The 20816-nt window shown below is 58.4% G+C and overlaps 1 protein-coding gene across 10 annotated transcripts in view; it reads left to right on the forward strand.

The window, feature by feature from the left end:
• The first annotated feature begins 500 nt into the window (after window positions 1-500).
• Window positions 501-20816, forward strand: part of ELOVL1 (ELOVL fatty acid elongase 1) — a 38034-nt gene continuing 17718 nt past the window's right edge. For 2 of the 10 annotated variants that reach the window (XM_073358021.2, XM_073358020.2), the window contains exons 1-2: window positions 9888-10014; window positions 11444-11518. The gene's annotated coding sequence lies outside the window, so the exon portion shown is untranslated. The other 8 variants (XM_073358025.2, XM_073358023.2, XM_073358024.2 and 5 more) reach the window with 5 other exon arrangements.

Consider the following 20816-nt stretch of genomic DNA (forward strand, 5'->3'; position numbering starts at 1 on the left):
CAATGGAGATAGACTCAGCTGGTCTTTTGTTGCTCTTTGTTCGGTGTTTGTACAGCGCCTAGCACCGCCCCTGCCTCGGGCTCCTAGATGCCCTGGTACCACAGGTCACAGGCCTAAATCATCAGGAAGCTCCGGAGGGTCTCAGACCCGACCCGAGCTGCGGGCTCTGCGCCATGGGGCCGGCCGGCCGGGGCACCGGCTCGCACGACACTGGGCCGGGCCGAGCCAGGCGAACGCCGGGCAGGCGGCGGAGCTCCAGGCTCGGCCCCGCCAGGGCTCGGCCCGGGCCCCCCGAAGCAGCACGCCCAGGCGGGCGAGGCCGCGGCCGCAGCCCGGGGCCGCAGCGGGGCGAGCCCGGCTTGCAGCAGGCGGGCCAGGCTCCGCCCGGCGCCGTCCGCCCCCGCGCCGCGAGGGGGCGCTGAGGGGCGGCTCGCCCCGCCCCGCCCCGCCCCGCCCCGGCCCGGCCGCCGGGCCAATCAGCGGCTGCCGAGCGCCGGGGGCGGGCCCTGAGCGCTGGGGTGACGGCGCGAGGCGGCCGCGTCGCCGGGGCAGGAAGCGCCGCGAGCTCCGGGCAGCGCCAGGCGGGTGAGTCGCGCTGCGGGCAGCGCCGGGCCCGGCCTCCGTCATGGCCGCGGCTCCCGGGGGCGCAGGACCGGACCGGACCGGACCGGGGGACTCGGCATTCCCTGGGGGGGGGGCACAGGGCAGGGTACTCTGCATTCCCTGGGGGGGGGGCACAGGGCAGGGTACTCTGCATTCCCTGGGGGGGGGGGGGGGGGCACAGGGCAGGGTACTCTGCATTCCCTGGGGGGGGGGGGGCACAGGGCAGGGTACTCTGCATTCCCTGGGGGGGGGGGGGGCACAGGGCAGGGTACTCTGCATTCCCTGGGGGGGGGGGCACAGGGCAGGGTACTCTGCATTCCCTGGGGGGGGGGGGGCACAGGGCAGGGTACTCTGCATTCCCTGGGGGGGCACAGGGCAGGGTACTCTGCATTCCCTGGGGGGGGGGGGGGGCACAGGGCAGGGTACTCTGCATTCCCTGGGGGGGGGGGGGGGCACAGGGCAGGGTACTCTGCATTCCCTGGGGGGGGGGGGGGGCACAGGGCAGGGTACTCTGCATTCCCGGGGGGGGGGGCACAGGGCAGGGTACTCGGCATTCCCGGGGGGGGGGGCACAGGGCAGGGTACTCGGCATTCCCTGGGGGGGGGCACAGGGCAGGGTACTCTGCATTCCCTGGGGGGGGGCACAGGGCAGGGTACTCTGCATTCCCTGGGGGGGGGCACAGGGCAGGGTACTCGGCATTCCCTGGGGGGGGGCACAGGGCAGGGTACTCGGCATTCCCTGGGGGGGGGCACAGGGCAGGGTACTCTGCATTCCCTGGGGGGGGGGGGCACAGGGCAGGGTACTCTGCATTCCCTGGGGGGGGGGGCACAGGGCAGGGTACTCGGCATTCCCTGGGGGGGGCACAGGGCAGGGTACTCTGCATTCCCGGGGGGGGGCACAGGGCAGGGTACTCTGCATTCCCGGGGGGGGGCACAGGGCAGGGTACTCTGCATTCCCGGGGGGGGGCACAGGGCAGGGTACTCTGCATTCCCGGGGGGGGGCACAGGGCAGGGTACTCTGCATTCCCGGGGGGGGGCACAGGGCAGGGTACTCTGCATTCCCTGCACAGGGCAGGGTACTCTGCATTCCCTGGGGGGGGGGGGGCACAGGGCAGGGTACTCTGCATTCCCTGGGGGGGGGGGGCACAGGGCAGGGTACTCTGCATTCCCTGGGGGGGGGGGGCACAGGGCAGGGTACTCTGCATTCCCTGGGGGGGGGGGGGGGCACAGGGCAGGGTACTCTGCATTCCCGGGGGGGGGGGGGGCACAGGGCAGGGTACTCTGCATTCCCGGGGGGGGGGGCACAGGGCAGGGTACTCTGCATTCCCTGGGGGGGGGGGGGCACAGGGCAGGGTACTCTGCATTCCCTGGGGGGGGGGGGCACAGGGCAGGGTACTCTGCATTCCCTGGGGGGGGGGGGGCACAGGGCAGGGTACTCTGCATTCCCTGGGGGGGGGGGGGGCACAGGGCAGGGTACTCTGCATTCCCTGGGGGGGGGGGGGCACAGGGCAGGGTACTCTGCATTCCCTGGGGGGGGGGGGGCACAGGGCAGGGTACTCTGCATTCCCTGGGGGGGGGGGGGCACAGGGCAGGGTACTCTGCATTCCCTGGGGGGGGGGGGGGCACAGGGCAGGGTACTCTGCATTCCCTGGGGGGGGGGCACAGGGCAGGGTACTCTGCATTCCCTGGGGGGGGGGCACAGGGCAGGGTACTCTGCATTCCCTGGGGGGGGGGGGCACAGGGCAGGGTACTCTGCATTCCCTGGGGGGGGGGGGCACAGGGCAGGGTACTCTGCATTCCCTGGGGGGGTGGGCACAGGGCAGGGTACTCTGCATTCCCTGGGGGGGGGGGCACAGGGCAGGGGGATGGGGGCACAGGGTTGGTCCCTGGCAGGGCAGGGTACTTGGCATTACTGGGGGAGGGGAGGGCAGGGCAGGGGGATGGGGCACAGGACCGGGACAGGGTACTCTGCATTACCTGGGAGGGTGCAGGGCAGGGGGATGGGACATAGGGCTGGGGCAGGACAGGGTAATCTGCATTACTGGCGGGGGGGGGGGGTGCAGGGCAGCATAGAGGGATTGGGGCACAGGGCCGGTCCCCGGCAGGGCAGGGTACTGTGCATTACCTGGGGGGGGATGAAGGGGGGGGAAGGGCATAGAGCTGGTCCCCAGCAGGGTGCTCTCTGCATTACCTGGGGGGTGCAGGGAAGGGGCACAGGGCTGATCCCTGGCAGGGTGCTCTCTGCATTACATGGCGGGTGGGGGTTGCAGGGCTGGTTCCCAGCAGGGCAGTGAGGGGATTGCGTGGGGAGGGTACTCTCTGCACTGCCAAGGCTGGGGAGGGGCTATGCAAGGCCAGTCCCCAGTGCGGGCTGAGCACAGCTATGCAAGAGCATAGCTGGGGATCTGATTCCCAGCACTGATCTCTTGCTGGAAGCCCTTGTGCTGAGCTCTTGGGGGAAGAGCAGGGTGGCTCCTAATGGGTGAGATGCTGCCCCCTGTCACTTGCTGGGGAAGGGGATGTGGTCTGGTCCATTTCCCTCCAGCACTGCACATGGTGCCCCTGTGGTTGGCAGTAATAGTGTAGTGGTCTGAGTCATCAGGGATAGGGATTGGAATTGGCCGGGGAAGAGCTTGAAAGACTTCAGTTGATTCAGCCAGCCTCACAGAGACTGCTATGGTCATCCACTCTGACCTCCTGCATAACACAGGCCAAAGAATTCCACCTACCGATTCCTGCTCCAACCCCATAGCTCTGCTCTGGGCTATGGCCTAGCTTTTTGAAAGCCCTCCAATCTTCAGTTGGCATCAACTTTACCCACTGCCTGGAGGAGACCCTTTCTCTCACTTGCAAAACTTTCCCAGGGCCAGGTCTGTGGCCAGGCTGAGACCGGCTATCCCTCTCTGTTCCTTGGAGAGTGGTTTCAGGTGTGATAACCCCTGCCCAGCAATACTCAGACTGAGGCTTGTGAGCCCCAAGTGGCTCTTTGATGTGGCTCTTTGCAGCCCATGATATCAAACCAGTGGTTAATAATTAGATCACAGTCCGGATGCTTTTACTGTGTTGTTAGTGAACTGTAGTTGATATAATAACACTTGGTCAGTCACTTTGCTGTTTGTGTTTGTGTGTGTGTATAATATATATATATATTGCCCTGTCATAGTGCTTCAGTATGGCTATATAGTACTATAGTAAAGGGAGGGAAATGAATTCACACCACTGTGGCTCTTTTGGGGACTGTTGATTGCTAATCTGGCTCCTGAACCACTGAGGTCTGAGTATCATTGCTCCTGGGCCATGTCTACACTATGGGGACTATAGTAGTACAGCTATCACACTGTAGCTGTGTCGTCATAAGCCTGTAGTGTAGACACAGCCTACAGTGACAAAAGGGGTTTTTCCTCTCACTGTAGGAGTTGCACCTGCCTGAGTGGCGGGGGCTGGGTAAACAGAAGTGTTCTTCCGTCAGCCTAGCAGCAGCTTCCCCCAGGGGTAAGTCAGCATTGCTGGGGTGCACCTTGCACGCTGCGCTAGATCAATTTAAATTTAAAGCCTAGACCAGGCCTAGGTTAATGACAAGTCACCACAGGTGGAGTCAAGTGGGTGGTTGTGTGGGAGGAAATGGGACCAATAATCAGAGTAAGTTTATACATAGGTTAGTTGTGTGCCTGCTGCAACAAGTACCTGCTATTAGCTGTCGGGCCCTGGAGGCCTCTTGACACAGAGGACTCTGGGTGGGATGAGGTGATGACTCTCAGAGTTTGTGCCAGAGCCAGCAGTGAAAAAGCGGGGAGGGATATGCTTGTGGGAGACAGCGAAGGATGGACATTGGCAGACCAGAGGCAGGAGACAATGATGCAATAAGATGATGGATGCAATAAGTGGGGCTGGGATAAGTCATGAGGGGTGTTCAAGGTGAGGATGAGATGCTTGTGTCTGAGGAAATAAGGAAGTGGAAGCCAGTGGAGGGACTTAAAGAGGGACTGGGAAAGGGTAGACAGAATTGTGACACATTGAAGTGATGCGCCAGGAAACTGATTTTTTGGCAGCATTGTTTTGATTGGGGTCGGTAGCTGAGATGTGAGGTGAGGAGCAACTGGACAGAGGAAAAAGAGAGATTTTTCGTGCATCCTCAAAGTGTGGCTCTCGGGGGGTGGGGGTGCTAGCTTAGCTCCCCAGTGCTGCTGCAGCTTGGGAGCAGGGGGGCTTGTAACATCTGAGACAATCTCTTCCCCTCCCCTTTGCTTTACATAGCTGTAGTAACACGGACACCTTACGCTTACACTCTGCACAGCATGGGAATCCTCCTCTTGCCAAACTCAGGGCTCTGCAGAGAGTTCGTGGCAGGGAGGCAAGGATGGTGTCCCAGTTAACCTGCAGGAAGTGGAGGACCTCACACTGGGAGATGTCTGAGATCCTGCAGCAAACATCCCTGCCCTTGTAAAAGGTATTATAGGATTCTCAGGCTGTCTACACTAGCACTTTTGTTGGTATAACTTATTTTGCTCAGGGGTGTGAAAAAAATCACACCCCTGACTGACACAAGTTTTACCGACAAAAGCTCTGGTGTGCACAGTCCTATGTCAGAGGGAGACGCTCTCCTGCCGATATAGCTACCATTGCTCATTGGGAGTGGTTTAATTATGCTGGCGGGAGAGCTCTCTCCCATCGGCGTAGAGCGGCTACGCTGGAGACCCTACAGTGGCACAGCTGCAGCGGTGTAGTTGTTCAATATGTTCATTAATAATCTGGAGGATGGCGTGGACTGCACCCTCCACAAGTTTGTAGATGACACTAAACTGGGAGGAGAGGTAGATATGCTGGAGGGCAGGGATAGGATACAGAGGGACCTAGACAAATTGGAGGATTGGGCCAAAAGAAATCTGATGAGGTTCAACAAGGACAAGTGCAGAGTCCTGCACTTAGGATGGAAGAATCCCATGCACCGCTACAGACTAGGGACCAAATGGCTCGGTAGCAGTTCTACAGAAAAGGACCTGGGGTTACAGTGGATGAGAAGCTGGATATGAGTCAACAGTGTGCCCTTGTTGCCAACAAGGCCAATGGCATTTTGGGCTGTATAAGTAGGGGCATTGCCAGCAGATTGAGGGACGTGATCGTTCCCCTCTATTCGACATTGGTGAGGCCTCATCTGGAGTACTGTGTCCAGTTTTGGGCCCCACACTACAAGAAGGATGTGGAAAAATTGGAAAGAGTCCAGCGGAGGGCAACAAAAATGATTAGGGGACTGGAACACATGACTTATGAGGAGAGGCTGAGGGAACTGGGATTGTTTGGTCTGCGGAAGAGAAGAATGGGGGGGGGGGTGGGATTTGGTAGCTGCTTTCAACTACCTGAAAGGGGGTTCTAAAGAGGATGGATCTAGACTGATCTCTGGTAGCAGATGACAGAACAAGGAGTAATGGTCTCAAGTTGCAGTGGGGGAGGTTTAGTTTGGATATTAGGAAAAAGCTTTTTCATGAGGAGGGTGGTGAAGCACTGGAATGGGTTACCTAGAGTGGTGGTGGAATCTCCTTCCTTAGAGGTTTTTAAGGACAAAGCCCTGGCTGGGATGATTTAGCTGGGGTTGGTCCTGCTTTGAGCCAGGGCTTGGACTCGATGACCTCCTGAGGTCCCTTCCAACCCTGATATTCTATGATTGATTCTACACAAGGGATTGGAGGGCTGGAGAAAATGCCTTAAGTGAGAGACTTAAAAAACTCCAATCTGTTTAGTTTAGTTTAAAAAAAAATCAAGAGGTGACTTGATTAGCATGTAAGTACCTTCATAGGAAAAAAAGAGCAGATACTAAAAGACTCTCTAATCTAATGGAGAAAGGCACACGAGGACCAATGGCTGGAAGCTGAAGCCAGACTATCAAATTAGTAATTAGGCACAAATGTTTCCTATTGAGGGTGACCTACTACTAGGACAAACTCCCAAGGAAGTTGAGGCCTTTCTGGAAGAGATGCTTTAGTCAAGCACAAACTACTGGTCGCAATAGCGGGGTAAATGAATAAAATTATCTGGCCAGTGATAGATCAGACTAGCGGTATGTCTACACTGCAATTAAAACCCACAGCTGGGCCATGCCAGCTGACTCGGGCTCATCGGGCTGTGGGGCTGTTTAATTCCACTGTAGGCTTCCGGGCTTAGGCTGGAGGCTGAGCACTAGGACCATGTGAGGTGAGAGGGTTCCAGAGATTAGGCTGGAGCCTGAGCCAGAATGTCTACAGCCCAGTTAAAGAACCCTGCAGTCTGAGTCAACAGAATGCCAAATTGCATAGATGACCTAATGGTTCCCTCTGGCCTAAAAAAAAATCTGACTAAATAAAGCTACTGAAGTATCACAGGAAAGATGGCAGTTTCAGGAGCCCACAGCCAGTACACTGGGATCTGGACTCATTGAGGCCTTCTCTAGAAGAGGATTTAAAAGTGTAATGTATGCCTGTAAGATGTGTTGTTCTGGCTGGTGTTTGTAATGCAGGCTAGCATCCCCTGATGAGTCCCCACCCTACTCCTGCAGCACGGTACTTCCTAGTACCACACTGGGGCATTGGGGTCAATTTGGTTTTGTTACCATATCACACTATGAACTCATATGTTCATTATCACACTCATGGTTTCTGCTTTCAAAGTTTCTACTTCCCATTAAATATTGGCTTGGCAGTGCCTAAACTTTCCCATCCCTCCAAGGGTCTCTACCTAATTTAGGTAATCTATTTGGCTCCAGTCATTGTAGTATCTGGTGCTGCTGAGGAGACAGAGTGGAAATCAAGGCCCGCCAAAGGGAGGCTCACAGGAAGGGTTAGAAGCCTCCACAGTCATGCAGGGATCGCTTTGTGGATATCTGTCTGAACTCTGAACCTTTGTATTCTCCCATCTCTGATTTGAACTGTAACTTTGCTCTGTTGATTGTGGAGTTTCTGGCTCTTAACTGAGTGTGGCAACAGTGCCTCGTAATGATGCAATATCATGGGATGATATGTGAAACAGAAGAGAGGATGGGGAGTGTTTGGTCTGAGAAGATCTTCCAGATTAACCTAGAGGTGGTGCCCTGAGAATTAAATATTTATGCTACCCTCCCGGGACTGAGCATGCACCCTCCAGCAAGCAGTGCTAGCAGCCTCTTGTTATCTGGAAAGTTGTCCCTGTGTGTGGAGCCAGTTCCACTTGAAACCCTCTTGACCCAATAAGTCTCAGGTGTATTGGTGGCCAAGGGGAGGGGGGCTTATAAAAGCTGGCACTTCCCCCTCAGCAAAGCTGGTAGATGGGGGCAGGGCACAATACGCACTTTGATGTATAGAATGCAAGAGTCAGGATGTGACCTGAAGCTTCCCTAGAGAGCTCAGTCCTGTGGCCTGCCAGGACCCCTGGGAATAACTGACTATTGGGGAGGGGGGGGGTCCTGCCCCACAAGAGAGGGGCATGAGGGTGACAGCAACAGAAGTCACAACCCAAGGAAGGGGCAGAAGTGGGCTGTGCTGCATGGAGGCTGGGAAGGCAGCTGTGCCTCCTCCCACAGGTCCCTCCACCTGAGCTTGGGGAGGCTCCTAGCCCCTGCCCCCCAACAGCCCTGCCCTGTCAGAGCCCTCTCCTGCTCCCTGAAAGCCCTGCCCTGCCCCCTCTGCTCCTGCCCCTTCAGAGCCCTCTCCCACTCCCTCAGAGCCATGCCCCTCCCCCTGCCCCCTCTGCTCCTGCCCTGCCACCTCACAGTCCTGCCCCTTCAGAGCCCCCTGCCCCAGCCCTGCCCCCTCACAGCCCTGTCCCCCTGCCCCTTCAGAGCTCTCCCCTGCTCCCTGAAAGCCCTGTCTGCCCCCTGCCCCTTCAGAGCCTGCCCCCTCTGCTCCTGCCCCAGCCCTGCCCCTTCAGAGCCCTCCTCCTGCCCTGCCCCCTCACAGCCCTGCCCCTTCAGAGCCCTCTCCCACTCCCTCAGAGCCATGCCCCTCCCCCTGCCCCCTCTGCTCCTGCCCTGCCCCCTCACAGCCCTGCCCCTTCAGAGCCCTCTCCTGCTCCCCGCCCCCTCTGCTCCTGCCCCAGCCCTGCTCCCTGCCCCTTCAGAGCTCTCCCCTGCTCCCTGAAAGCCCTGCCCTGCCCCGCCCCCTCTGCTCCTGCCCCTTCAGAGCCCTCTCCCACTCCCTCAGAGCCATGCCCCTCCCCCTGCCCCCTCTGCCCCTGCCCTGCCTCCTCACAGCCCTGCCCCTTCAGAGCCCTCTCCTGCTCCCCGCCCCCTCTGCTCCTGCCCCAGCCCTGCTCCCTGCCCCTTCAGAGCCCCCTGTCCCCCTGCCCCTTCAGAGCTCTCCCCTGCTCCCTGAAAGCCCTGCCCTGCCCCGCCCCCTCTGCTCCTGCCCCTTCAGAGCCCTCTCCCACTCCCTCAGAGCCATGCCCCTCCCCCTGCCCCCTCTGCCCCTGCCCTGCCTCCTCACAGCCCTGCCCCTTCAGAGCCCTCTCCTGCTCCCCGCCCCCTCTGCTCCTGCCCCAGCCCTGCTCCCTGCCCCTTCAGAGCCCCCTGTCCCCCTGCCCCTTCAGAGCTCTCCCCTGCTCCCTGAAAGCCCTGCCCTGCCCCGCCCCCTCTGCTCCTGCCCCTTCAGAGCCCTCTCCCACTCCCTCAGAGCCATGCCCCTCCCCCTGCCCCCTCTGCCCCTGCCCTGCCTCCTCACAGCCCTGCCCCTTCAGAGCCCTCTCCTGCTCCCCGCCCCCTCTGCTCCTGCCCCAGCCCTGCTCCCTGCCCCTTCAGAGCCCCCTGTCCCCCTGCCCCTTCAGAGCTCTCCCCTGCTCCCTGAAAGCCCTGCCCTGCCCCGCCCCCTCTGCTCCTGCCCCTTCAGAGCCCTCTCCCACTCCCTCAGAGCCATGCCCCTCCCCCTGCCCCCTCTGCCCCTGCCCTGCCTCCTCACAGCCCTGCCCCTTCAGAGCCCTCTCCTGCTCCCCGCCCCCTCTGCTCCTGCCCTGCCTCCTCACAGCCCTGCTCCTTCAGAGCCCCCCCTCCCCCTCACAGCCCTGCCCCTTCAGAGCCCCCCTCCCCCTGCCCCCTCACAGCCCTGCCCCTTCAGAGCCCCCCTCCCCCTGCCCCCTCACAGCCCTGCCCCTTCAGAGCCCCCTGCCCCCTCACAGCCCTGCCCCTTCAGAGCCCCCCTCCCCCTGCCCCCTCACAGCCCTGCCCCTTCAGAGCCCCCCTCCCCCTCACAGCCCTGCCCCTTCAGAGCCCCCTGCCCCCTCACAGCCCTGCCCCTCCCCCTCTGCTCCAGCCCCCCCCCCCCCCCGTGGCCGGGGCGGGGCCGCCGCTGTGATTGGCCCGGGCGGCCCCTGCCGTGGCGGTGCCCGGGGCCGAGTCGGGCCCTGCCCAGCGCCGGGGGCCGCCGCCCGCTCTCTGCTGCCGGCGGGCGGGAGGGAGGCAGGCGCGGCTCCGCGGCCGGTGAGTGGGGGCGGCCGGGCCGGGCCGGGGGGCGGATCGCAATGGGGAAGGGCCCGATGCGCGGCAGGGGGGGCCGGGGCGGGGCCGGTCCGTCCCGGGCCGCGGGGCCCTGCCAGAGCCGGGGGGGACAGGGCCGGGCTGGGTTCCCGAGGGCCCCCGGGCCTGGCCCTTGGGGCCCCCCCGGAGCCGGGCGGCCGGCCCCCCCCCCCCCGCCCCCGGAGCCGGGCGGCCGGCCCCCCCCCCCCCCGCCCCCGGAGCCGGGCGGCCGGCCCCCCCCCCCCGCCCCCGGAGCCGGGCGGCCGGCCCCCCCCCCCCCCCGCCCCCGGAGCCGGGCGGCCGGCCCCCCCCCCCCCCGCCCCCGGAGCCGGGCGGCCGGCCCCCCCCCCCCCCCGCCCCCGGAGCCGGGCGGCCGGCCCCCCCCCCCCCCCGCCCCCGGAGCCGGGCCCGCGGCCCCCCCCCCGCCCCCGGAGCCGGGCCCGCGGCCCAGCCCTGCTTGGGTCCGGTGGGGGCTGCGCGCAGCTGGGGGGCTGGCGACCAGCTGCCGCCTAGCTCTGGCCGGAGGGGAGCAGGAGAAGGGGCGGGGGGCCCGCCGGGGGCAGGCAGGCATTTGCCAGGCCTGCAGGTTCGGGTTGGAGGTCACGAGCGTGACCCCGAGCCCCTGCGGAAAGGGGCTCTGGCTGGCTTTGCAGGGAAGCCTCTTGGCCTCGGGTAGCGGCTCCACTGGGGAGAAGTTGTTGCTGTGGCTTCCTGGAGAGCGGCCACCCGCTGGGGAGGGGCTGGCTGGGTGGCTAACGTGGCCTGACTCAGTTGTGTGCTCCCGCGTGGTGCAGGGACGGCACATAGGTGTTCCCCTTGTGCAGAAGGCTTCACCACCCGTCCTCTGACCTGCGCCCCTCCCTAGGTGCAGCCTCCAGTACACGGGGTGAAAACGTGTGGGTCCCAGGCGTGAGCTGGTGTCCTTTCAGTCTCCAGGCACACGTCCTGCCCTGCTGTAATACTGCATGCTTGCCTCAGGCCAGGTGCTCCAACAACAGGAGCTGCAAATGTCAAGTGGGTGGCACAGATTCCTCTCCGGGCTCGCCCTCTGTTCTCTCCAAGGCAAAGGAGCCCAGTGCCATCTTGTTCTTCCTCTTCGTTCACACCCTTGCTTGTCTCTGCTACTCCCAGTCCTCCCCTCTGAACTTTACTCTGGTCTCCCATCTCATATACCTGGCCTTCTTTGGCAGCCTTGTCACATACCTGATGGCTCTACCCCTTCTGAGCACCTCGCTCTGCCTGCATCATCTCTCACCTGGGCTACTGAAGCCCTTCCTGAGGGCCACCCCAGTTCTTCGGTGCTGGACCATTCTCCTTGACCCCAACAGTTGCTACTGCTTCCCCCTCCCTTAGTGGGTGCCTTGGTTCTAAGGGAGTTCCTGTCCTGTTACAGCTAGCAACACATCTGTGACCCGGAGAAGAATTCAGAGGCCCATTCCTAAGAGAGGCATCTTTGATTGGAGAGAAGGTAAAATTCAGCTGGGGCTGCACCAGTGGGGCCCCTGTCTTCTTGGTTTCAAATTCATGTCTCCTGCACTCTGAAGCCAAAGCTGGAGGGAAGCTGCATGTGCTGTATAAATAAGGCCCCTGGACCCAGGTGGGTAGGTGGCTGAGGGCAATTGTTTTGGGACACAGAAGGTCGGATCTTCAATTGGGAACAATCACATGTGACGGTGCCCGCCTCTTGCTGCAGGGCAGCATGCTGTCCCTTTGCAGCTGAGCCTGCAGCAGGTGCCATGCACAGACCTCTGCATTGCAGGGCAAAGGCACTCTGACTCTTGTCATTGCCTGACTGCTTTGTAGCATGAGAGCTCCTTCTCCCTTCCAGGCCACTGCATCAATGTTCCATTGAGAGATTCCTCCTCCCCTCCCTGTTGTGCTGGATGGCAGTGCCAGGCCTTGTGCACTGCCTGTAATAAAACATTGACTTTCATGAGCTCCAGCTCGCGTAGGTGCATGGCCTCTGTGTGGGTTTCTCTCCGGAACATCTGTGGGAAGGAGGCTCTTGGGACCCTTGCAGCAGTAGCACTAGGAGGCCAGTGCCAGACTCGCATGAGGCTTGTGGCTTTATCATGCACAGGGGATCTGTGCTGCTGCTTGTGTAGGGAGGGGGAGAAGAATTTCTAATCTGGACCACATAATTCAGTAGCTGTCAGCCCCCACTCCTGGGCGGGACTGCGGGTGACTCAGCAGATTACTGTCCCGCTTCTTCCCTCTCTGCATGTGCTTGCCTTTCCTTAGAGCCTTCTTGGGATGTGGTCAGCATGTGTGGTGGGTGAAGTGGGGCTGTACACAGAGGCATTGTGGAGTTGGTGGGCAGTTCTTGTATGTGCATCTGGGCTTACTCCTGCTGCCTGGCAACAGGAGTGGCAGTCTCTCTGCCGTGCTCTGTACAGCTGCCCCTGGGATGACTCGCTTTGTTTTGGGTACCTTAATAACTAGCAAAATGGGAGAGTTCAGTGATGCTGGAGGCAGCAGCCTGGCAAAGAAGTGGCTGCGGTGGAGAGGGGTGAAATGAGAGAGGCAAGTGGCTGCAGGGGTGATAAGCAGACTGGGCTGATAGACGGGAAACTCCTCCTGTCAGGCAGCTAAGGAAACTTGCCTTGGGAAGGTCTCTGCCCCAGGCCTGAAGGGCAACAGCCACTGTGTGGATGGCAGGCATGTATCCTGCTGCTGCGGGTTACAGGCTCTGGGCTGGGCCCTCTTCGCACCTTGCAGAATGTGGACAGGGCAGATCCTGGGCTCGGCTGTGCTGACCTTCCAGCCAGACCTGCTAAACAGCTTCCCAGGTATAGAGGGCTCCCTGAATCAAACTGCCTGCCTAGTGGCTAGGGACTGGAGTGACACTGCTGGACACTGCCTCATGATCCTGCGTAGGCAGACAGGTGCTAGAAGGGCTCAGCTAGCATGCTGAAAATAGCTGTGTGGACATTGTGGCTCTGGCAGCAAGTCAGGCTAGCCATCTGAGCTCAAGCCTGGGCAGTTGTATGATCTTGAGCTTGGGTGGCTAGCCTATGGGAGTGTCTACACTAGAAATGCTGCACTGTAGACACTATTGCAACAGAAGGGGTTTTCTGTCTCTGCAGTAAATCCACTTCTCCAGGAGCTGGTAGCTAGATTGATGAAAAGTTGAGTTAGCAGTGTCTACACTGAAGCTTAGGTTGGCTTAACTATGTCTCTCAGGGGAATGAACTTTTCCTACTCCCTGAGCAATGGAGCTAGGTCAACATAAGTTTGTAGTGAAGCTCTGCCCAAGGCGCAGTGTCCGTACAGCCATTCTTAGCATACTAGCTTGAGCCCTGCTAGTGTGAGTCTGTCTGTCTGGGCTAGGAAGCTTGCTTCCTGATGCAATGTAGACATGCCCCTAGAGCAGCGGTAGTCTATTTTTTGTCACAGTCCAAATTTCTTGGTCAACATATAGTCAAGGTCCAGACTCTGGAGGAAAAAAATAATTTTTCTCTCTCTCCCCCCCACCCCCACCCCATGATGATAAGTAAATAAGATTTTGGGATCCGCTCAAAAGCATCTGGCAGTCTGGATTTGGCCCACGGTCCCCCTGTTGACTTCCCCTGCCTTAGAGGTTAGTGCATACTGGTCACCCTGCAATTCTTTGTTCCAGTGACAGTGCCCAGTCTTCAGAGTAACATCCTGGCTCCAAGCTGCTACATGCTGCTTTCTCTACCACACCACATGGTGTGGAGCTTCCAGGCCCTGCAACGCACAAGCCAGGCCTCTGCTGGGTTCTGGTCTGTGCAGTTTCAGGGGGAATGAGGGAAGGAGTAATGCCACTAGGTATGGGAATTTAGATGGTCCCCCAGGGCAGAGAGTTGCATGGGAGGAAGCACAAGACCCCAATTCCCCACTCACTCCAGAGCGGGTAGGACGACTTGTTTGTTTGTGGGGGAGTGGGTAGCAAGCCTTGCGCTTCCTGAATCTCTGAGCCATGCTGAGTGAGTCTCCCTGGTGCTGTGCGAGTTGGGGGGAGGCCCAGGGTCTCTTTCAGGTTGCATTGTCTTCTCCCCCCATGTTGGTCTGGATTCAGGGGAACCGCCTATATGCCCTACAGGAGTAGTAGTAGGGAGAGAGCGTTCTCTCCCTGTACCTGGCCTGCATACGGACTGAGCAGGGCAGGTACAGGCACTGATCCTCCTGCAGCGATGGGGAGGGATGAATGGTGTTCTGTGCTCTGCTCTTCCCCAGTGCTGCAGAGCCATGAGGAGCATAAACCCTCAGAGAGGCTCTGGAAGAAACCTCCACATGTTCAATTAGATGGTGGCCTGCCTGAGCCCTGCCACTGCACAGCTGCTGGTGCAGAGGGAGCTCTCTGGCTGAAATGTCTTGCCCTTTCCTGTCAGACGGGTGGAGCAAGTTTAGATGCCTCTGGAAAAGAGCCAGTCCCTAAGAACAAGAACTTTTCCATGCCGGGAAGAGCAGAGATGCTAGGCTCTGGGAATGCAGTCATCCCTGCTGGCCCAGAGTGCTGGGGAAGCTGTCACTTTCTGATAACAGCAGTATGAGTTTGGATGCTATACTCTCCTGCCTTCTTGGAGCGTTCTCTAGCTCCAGTGGAGGAGCGGGGGCTAGAGAGTTTGTGGACATGCCTAGGGGCAGGGGATCTCATGGGTTCTTCATTTCCTGTCCTGTGCCCTGTGAAGGCATCATTATAGGAGTAAGTTCACTCTGATCCTCAGAATGGATCAGGGTGGGCACCTGTTTACTGGGAGTGAAACCTGAGAACCTGCTGTAGGAAACTACCTTGCTTTGATGCCAGGTATGGTCAGCTAGCTTGCTCCCTGTGGCCTTATAGCATCACTTAGTCTATGATCCTGGTTGTTGCCTATAGGACACCTGGGATGGCTTATCTCATCCCAGCCTGTGATATGAAGGTCAGTCCGTGTCTCCCAGGCTCTGCCTGGGGCCCCTGGGAATCTGCAGTCAGGTTCTGGGCTGATCGGTGCATCCCCATGGGCATCGAATCCAAAGGTTACCCTGGATCATGCTTTTCTCTAGTGATCAGTGGGAAGAGTGGGGCTGCAGGGAGGGCAGGGCCTTTCCTGTCCCTCTGCCTCTGTGGCCTTGACCTGTCAGTCTCTCCATTGTTGAGGTAGGGGCTGGGGAGCCTGTGTGAAGATGCTCGTGTGCCTCGGGTTTATTGGGAAACGTGACTTCCCCATAGGATTGGAGCCCCACCAGAGTGTTATCAACACAAAATGCCCTTTGCCCTACATAAAGGGGGTGTGGGGAGGGGAGAGACGCTGGCTATGGGGAAGTGACCTCTCAGAGCAGGGTGTGGGGGCCTGGGGTGTCAGATGTTGCAGAAGTGCATTCCATAGCCTAGTTCTGGCTCCTAGGTAAACTTTCTTTCTCCCTTCTTCTCGCTCCCTTTGCTGGCTGATAGCTGCATTCTGCTGGGAGGTAGATAGCCCTCAGGGGAGGTTGTGCTTGCAAAGGGAGAGGCATCTCTTGGGTAGTCAGGGCTGATCCCAGGGTGGGGTTTCAGTCCTCACAGTGCCCTCGAAGTCTTTCTCCTGGTTCTTGCTTTCCAGACCCTTTAGTGTGCCTGTGCCCTTCTTCAAGCTCTCTGTTCAGTCCCTGTCGAAGTATGATGCTGCGGCCAAGGCCGAGCCAGGCCAAGAAAGTGGAGTAGTAACTGCTAACTACAGGGGCTGTCCCAGCAATCAAATTGAAGCCTTGCAGCATGGAATTTGAACTTGTGTATATTTTCAAATAACCGAGGTGGGTGCTGGTGAAGCCCTGTCTGTTCTCACCCAGTAGTGGGCTCCCCTGGGGCTTTGGGCCAGGGAATGGGACTTCCGGCTCTGCCTCTGGAAGCCTGTCCGCCTAACCCATGTACCTGTCAGGAAGCTGTTCCCCTTGGGACTTAACTGCACTCTTCCCTTTCTTGTAACACTGTTCCTCCACACACACTCCCCCTTCTACCCCAGCTAGTTTTGCTCTGCCTTGGCCTCTCCACGCTTTCGATATTTGTATAGAGCTGCTGGGATCCACCTTCTTAATCATCGTTGGGCTGGGCTGCCTGTGGTTGTGTGGTCTAATCACCTGCCCACACAATTGTTGTTGATTACTAGCACAATGTTGGAGATTCCACACACCCCACAGACTGCAGGCAGCTCAGAGCAGGAAGAGCTCTTGCTCTGATAACACTGATCTCATCCCTTCCTGCTCCCGATGCTCTGGCCAAGCCTCTCTGGTTGCTGCTCCCTTTTTTACCTTTGCTTGTTTCTGATTCTGTGCCACTGCTCGTGGAGGCTGTGTTCAGACGTATTAGTGCAGCTGCTCCTCTTGATAGATTCACTGCTGTGAGGCAATGAGAATTGAAGGGTACGTCTATACTGCCAAAAAAGATCCGTGACAGGGAGTCTCAAGGGCCTGGGTCAATTGATTTGGGCTTGCAGGGCTCAAGCTAGAGGGATAAAAATAGCAATGCAGATGTTCCCACCCAGGCTCTGAGACCTGGCTGTGTGTGTGTGATTTTTTCTTTTTTTTTTTTTCCCCTCCCCACATACACACAGTCTCCGAGCTCAGGCTCCAGCCCAAGCAGGAATGCCTGTACTGCTATTTTTTTATCCCCATAGCACAAGCCCTGCAAGTGTGAGTGAGTGGACCTGGGCTCTGAGACTTGCTTCTGCTCTCTTCTCTCTACACCCCCTTTTGCTCTTTTCTAAGATTTCATTCAAGGTCCTTGAAGGGCTTTATAAACATTCCTGCAGCCTGCCCAAGTCCTTGAAAGGCAAGGAAGTGATATTGAAACACCACCTCCTTCACAGATGGCGAAACTGACTTGCAGAGATGGGAAGTGACTTGCCTAATGTCACTTGGTGATTCTGCAGTAGAGGCAGGAATAAAATCCAGACCAACTGACTCCAGGCCTGTGCTGTAACTGCACAGGCCCCTTCTTCTCAGTAGTGGGGCTGGCTGCCAGTTGTGTGTTTTTGTTTTTTTTTTTGCAATCCCAGACCCTCCCTACCCGTATGGAGTTTAATAAACACTCCCTGTTAACACTTGTGCCTTGTGAACTTTTGAAATCCAGTACACTAGAGGAACAGATGCAGAGCATGCAGTCAATTCACTAGTGTGATGCCACCAGCCCCGAGCTAGCTTAACATTCTTGGGTTCTAAAGAAGTGGGTTTTTTACCCACAAAAGCTTATGCCCAAATAAATCTGTTAGTCTTTAAGGTGCCACCGGACTCCCTGTTGTTTTTGTGTGATGTAGGAATCTGTTTGGTTAAGGGTGTTCTCCTGGAGAGATCTGTGTAGGGAACTCCCCCCAGGAGTTCACTGACCTGGGCGTTTGAGTATTTTGGTCCAGCAGAACTCTTCAGTCTTTTTCTGACTTGCAAACCTGCACCAGGCATGTGGAATCAAATGGTAGGAAGGGAAAGCTCACCTTTGCCCTATTTTAAAGCTGCTGAACTTGTTCTGCCAGACTTGAATCCAAGAGGTTGGTGCCATGATGCTGGAGTTTTTTGCTAGGTACAGGAGACTGCTGAGTTGTCTTCATGGCATCTCCGTAGCTACTCTGGGAGGCACAAGTCTAATCATCTCTGGGTTGCAGTCTGATGTCTTCAGGAAATGACACTGCTGGAGGGTCTGCTCCTTGGGCAGACACTCCAAGCAGCCTGATCAGAGGCTGGAGTCCTTGGCTGCTTCCTGCCTTTCTGAGAGTTAGAAATCTCCTCATGTGTCAGGTGCTGCTGGGGCTGTAGGGAACAATGCTGAATTCAGTGCCTTTTTCCTCACTTTGGTCTGTTGCTCCAACCCACTAAGGGGTAGATATTGAGTAAGGTTTTTGCCCCGACCACACTGGGGGAAGAGATGGGCTTGGCTGTCCAATAATACTCAGCATGGCAACTTTGGAACGTAGCGTATCCTCAGCATGATGGTACTGCTTGGCCTTTGCTTATTCAGTTCCTCACCTGTATAGAAGTGCTTGGGCAGCATCCCATGGCTGCTTCTGTGAGCGACCTAATCGTCGGCCATGGCTGTTTGCCATTGTGACAAAGCAGGACTGTTCTTAATGTTTCCTCTGAATAGTGTGGGGGTGCTTCAGTTTCTCTTATGCAGTTCTTAAGTATCTAGGGGGTGGGATACGGGTGTATGATCATTGCAGAGCCCTAGAGGGCAGGTGTGTGCAGGGGTCTGGACTCAGAGAATGGCCAACACCCTGTTTCCTGGCAACTGATGGCCTGGGCCCTTCCCCCCCTGCAAGGTGAGAGCTAAAAGGCTGGAGAGAAAGGAATCCAGTGACCTCCTGGCCCGGGAAAGGGACAAAGCCCAGAGGAGGAGGGGCTGGAGAGAGTTTTCAGTTTGGGGCTGGCTGGGGACATGGAGTGAAGTGCAGACGGGGTTGTCTGGCTCACTGCCCCCCAAAATGGACCCATCTGAGGGGTCCTGTTCTCTGTACCTACAAGCTCTGTTTTAGACCATGTTCCTGTCGTCTAATAAACCTTCTGTTTTTCTGGCTGGCTGAGAGTCGCGTCTGACTGCGGAGTTGGGGGGCAGGACCCTCTGGCTTCCTCAAGACCCTGCCTGAACGAACTCGCTGGGGGAAGCACACAGAGGGGCAGAGAATGCTGAATGCTCCTAGGTCAGACCCAGGAAGGTGGAAGCTGTGTGTCCTGAAGACAGGCTGCTCCGAGAGAGGAGACTTCCCCAGAGTCCTGCCTGGCTTCATGGGGAGCAGTTCCAGAGCATCTCCCAGGGACTCCGTGACAACTGGTGGCAGGGGTGGGATGTACTGCACCCCGTGGATGGCGCTTCCTTCAGTAAGTGACTGGGGAGCAGTAAAACAAAGGGAGACTGACGAGGACCAGGCATGCTGAAGGTTCAGAGAGGAATGGTTTCGGGGGGGCGGTTAATCCCTGGGAGTGTGTGACCAGCAAGAAGGACTGTGCAGTAATGGGGTCCCCCTAGGGACTGCAGTGAGCAGTCTCAGGGCTGGAGGAGCCTGTGGCTTGCCCCTCGGAGAGAGAAGGACTTTTGCAGTAACAGGGTTCCCCTGGGGATTGCAGCGAGGAGTCTGCAGCTCAACCCTGGCAAAGAGGTGGTGACCTTGAGAAGGGCTGGCACACTAGGGGTTCTCCCTGGAAACCATGGGGAGCTGAGAGCACACAGGCCTGTGAGTCCACAACAACTTGGGAACAGCAGAATGAGGGCCTATCACCGTCTCCTTAAGAAGGACATTGTAGCCCTGTGCAAAAAGAGAGGGTTACACATTGGAAAGTTCACCAAAGCACAGTTAATCGTGCAGCTGGAGGAGGATGACCGCTCTAAGGAACAGATTCCTGACCCAAATGGGGCTATAGCAGGATCTGGGAGCAGCTGGAGTAGTAGCCAGGCATCCCTAAGACTCCAGTCCCCACCAGACGAGGGTCTTCACGATCGGGTTCCCCATCGGGGGATCGAGACGGACGGGATTGGAGCTGAGTCCGAGAGAGCAAGAGGACTGTGAGAGACAGCGCGAGCCCGAGAAAGAGCTGCAGAAGCAGCAGCAGCATGAACTGGCGATGGTGGAGCAGAGAGGCCTAGGGGACCTCCCAGGGGTGAGTGGGGATAGACCCCGGGGGGCCAATTCTGCAGGGAACCTCAAGACTAAATTGCTGCCCCTGGTTAAGGATGGAGGGGATGTGGATGCCACCTCACTGCCTTTGAGCAGGCTGGAGATTTGAACAAGGGGGACCCTGTGGAAAAGCCCTGGTGTCTAGCTCCCTTGCTGGGTCCCAAGGCCATAGACTCTGTCAGCCAGATGGGTGGGGAGGTGGACACGCTCCCACTCCTGACCCCAACCTATATGTCTATGTGGCGTTTCCTGGGGTTGGGCCCCTCGGACCCCCAGTGGGAGTGGAAGGTGATGGTCAATGGGGAGTCATTCCTGGGGTGGTGAGATCCTGGGACAGAGAGAACTGTTGTCAGGCCCGTGGTGGTGCAGCCTCAGATGCTGAGGGGCTGGGTGAGGGTCCCAGGGATGAAGCCCCTCTCCCTGCCTATGGCCCAGATCCCTGTGCAGACACAGGAGGGGTAGGGCTGGCTGGTCGTTGGGGTTCTCCAGGATATCAGCTGTGAGCCCCTGTTGTGGGGTGACTGTCTCTCTTTGGGACAGGATCCAGGCCCTGCTCCTGTAACAGCCGAGGGTTTGAATTTGAATCCAGGGAACCAGTCGGGGGAGAGGGAAACAGTCAGTGAAAATGCAGATGACCTGGCTGGCAGCGGGGAAGGAGCTGCTAGGCTTAGGATGCCTGCCTGCCTGTAACCAGACCCCTGGGGCTGGGTGGGACAGAGGGATGCTCCCCGCCCCCTTGCACACTGGCTCTGATGCAGTGAGGAAAGTTCGCTGCCTGCCCCCACTGGGACAGCAAGGGCAGCGCTAAGCACAGTGGGAGCTGAGACCCCAGCTGAGGAGGGGAGGGGGGGGAGACACAGGCAGGGCAGGTTATCTGTTGGGAGTGGCAAGGTGCTTGGTAAGGAAAGTTTGGATGAGCCTAGGCAGGCTTGTGAGCTGATGGCTTTGTCTAGTCAGCAGGGTGGGAAGGCGAGGAGAGTGGAAGATGAGTGTCCCTGTACCTTACCTGTTACCTGGGTGGAGAATTGGGACAGTGAAGGAAATGTGCCCGTGTCTTTCAGGGGTATTGACTTCCCTATGGAGGGAGCTACCCCGGTTTCCAAGCAGTTGTCTGTGAACAGCCTTGTTTGCTGGGATTAGGGGAATAAGATCCCAAGCTGGGTGTCTGGTAAAGGAGAAAGTGTC

This window comes from Lepidochelys kempii, chromosome 8 (genome assembly GCF_965140285.1).
Source record: "Lepidochelys kempii isolate rLepKem1 chromosome 8, rLepKem1.hap1, whole genome shotgun sequence".
NCBI lineage: Eukaryota > Metazoa > Chordata > Testudines > Cheloniidae > Lepidochelys > Lepidochelys kempii.